Here is a 3,065-nt window from a genome sequence, read left to right on the forward strand (position 1 = left end):
CTATGAAAGATAAATCAGTTAAAAAATAAATGAAATGCATGAAATAGAAAATTATTTTGTAAAATCCCAAGACTCAAATAAAAGAAATGGCAGATTCATGATAACAGATCAAGGACTGACTAAATGACTAAAATTGTTTTGAAACTTAAAATATCACCAGAAGAGGCCCACCAAGGAGCGGGAGCGAGTCTCACAAGTCATCACTGGTGTCACCCAACCAGAATGTTGAAGCTGGAAGAGCCTCCAGCTGGCGACCAGGGCATAAGAAATCACTTCCAGCTGTGAATGGAAGAGAGGACTTGGGACAGCCTGTCATTTGGGCAAGGTCGTGTGGGAAATTGTGGGTTTCCACATGGTGGGTGACGAGTTTCCAAATAGAGGAACGGCTCTTATTTCCTATTTGGTGGAGGAAATTTGCTGTGGCAATCCAGATATCTAGCCGTTTTGAGAAACTCGGTCTTAGCTCTAAATGCATCAAACATCAGCGACGCAAGACGCATCTGGATGGCTCTGGGGCCTGATTTCCTCCCTACTTATGGGAGATGAGGGACAATCTGGCTCAGGAGGTCTCATTAGCTCAGGGAAAGGACAGGCTGCTTCCGGCTACTGGGTCTGGAGGATTTCCCTTTCTAACAAGGCCACTAGTCCACCCAGGACACTTCTACTATGCGACAGTTCCTGACCCTGGGACTACGGTATATAGAGCATCACGGGGAGAGGAGGGCCCTGTCTATTGGAACACTGGCCATGGTAAGCAGGGGAATAATGCCACTTCGGGAGGCTAGCACTTGCTGTCTCCTCCTCTTTTATACATTCCCCCTCAATAAATGCTATTTTTTAAGGCACGCCATGTGTCACTGGTGCTGTGTGTCCTGGCAGTAGTCAGAAACTGGATTTTTTTCAGAGGCTTATTTTACAGATACATTTATTCATAGCATGAAGCATATAGTGCTTATTCAAGTGTACAGAGATGTTCTACGTTCCCATCTAATGTAGCCTGCTTAAATTTCTAGCCCGATTGACATTTCATCTGATGCATAATCCAAGTAAAGCTGGTTCATGATGACCATGAGCAGGCTCAGGACTTGAAGTTTTCAAAGCTTTATTTCTTCTATCAACATATCCCCAGGCTAATTACTTGCAAATGGGATCAGCTAAGTTTTCCAAAAGTCTAGTCAAAGAAGCTGGACCCAAATCTCATAACTCTACGTTTTAAATCTTTCTGATTTGTTACCAGTAACATCAGGGCAAGACTATTTGGTGTTATTGATTATATTTTTAATCAAATTTATCATGTTTTCCCCAATATAAAAGCAGTACTTGTTATTGTAGAGAATTCGCTATATATAGAAAAGTAAAAAGAGAAAAATATCCCTGTAATATTCCACTACATATAATTTTCCTTTTCATTTTAATGTACATCCTTCTGGATTTTCTTCCCTCCCTATGTGCACAGATTTAGTTAGAATAATACTGTGATTACTCTTTTGTAACACGATTCTTTCACTTGACAATCCTGTTATGGGCATTTTCCCACGTCATTAAATAGTCTTTAAAAAATAATCTTAAAGTTTGCCTAGTATTCTACCATTTAAATCTTTCTTGAATTTCACATATTTGAAAAAATTTTTCATAAATAATCCGTTAAACAGTCTTGTATGTAAATCTTGATACTCCTTAGATTACGTTCCTATATATAGAAATGTCGGGTGGCAGGTATGAATAAGTCTGAGGCAACTCGATTATTATTTCCGCCTTGTGTCTATTTTCATTGTCTTCCTGGACACTTGAGTTTTTTATTTTTATTTCACAGTTCAAATGCTTAAAAAGAAAATATGTCTCATTGTTGAATGTTCTGCATATTTTTCTAGAATGAAGTGTTACCTTTCAATTTGCAAATTCACTTATTTTCTTTATTTCTGGAAGAAATTCTTTCTTTAAAAAAAAAAGATTTACTTATTTGTTTTAGAGAAAGAGAGAGTGAGTGAGCACGAGCAGGGGGAGGGGCAGAGGGAGAGCGAGAAAGAATCTCCAGCAGACTCCCCACCGAGTGCAGAGCCCAATGAGAGGCTCCATCCTACCACTCTGAGAGTGTGACCTGAGCCAAAATCAAGAGCTGGACACTTACCTGACCGAGCCACCCAGGCACTCTCACGGAAATTTTCTTGTGTAATTCTGATGAACATCAATTATCCTTATACTGGATCATCATTACCTGTCTTTCACATATAGGCACTTCCTTTCCATTTTCTTCATCTCTTTTCCTTTCATCTATATTCTTGTGATTATCCTAAGTATTTCTCTTAGCCATAACTAGGTTTTAGCTGATAGCTCTATGAATATTAAAAACATAGGAGAAAAAATATCTATAGCCCTATGAAAATTAAAAATATAAATGAGGACAAAATTACCTAGTTCACTTGCTTATGATTACTGAGAGTATTCTGGCTCATACCCTCCAGACTTGTATTTGCATATGCAAGCGCTTATATATATGCCTCCCTTTAAGAAATGCATTCTTTTTAATCTAGGGATTACATTTATGGACTTTATCCCAAGGAACTAATCACACAGCAATGCAGAGAGATTTGTATAAGGATGCTCCCTGCAGCTTAGTTTATAAGAATGAAAACAAGGAAGTAATCTAAATATCTATTAGAAGAGAATTTGTTAAACTTTGCTACATTCACATAAACAATACTACACAAATATTAGAAAGAGTATATATACCCATATACATTTGCTTGGGAATATCCCCACAACATATAAGTAAGTGAAAAATTTGGCCTCAAAATAGTGTGTGGTGTGATCTCACTCATGCAAAATTATTTATTCTAAGTCTACATGAATATGTCTATGTTCCATTCAGTAGTAACCCCCGGGGATAGCAGTGGTTACTGAATGGAAGGACCTCAGGTACTTTTGCTTTCTTTGTTTTGGTAAAAAATTTGAAATTTCTATATCTTTGAACAGAGATGGGGGAAATTAAAAACATAGTTTATTTCAGGGGAAAATGTGTGTATGTTAGAAAACTGCTAACAATACTTGTATTATATATTATTATG

This window comes from Ursus maritimus (assembly GCF_017311325.1).
Source record: "Ursus maritimus isolate PB19 chromosome X unlocalized genomic scaffold, ASM1731132v1 scaffold_X1, whole genome shotgun sequence".
NCBI classification, from domain to species: Eukaryota; Metazoa; Chordata; class Mammalia; order Carnivora; family Ursidae; genus Ursus; species Ursus maritimus.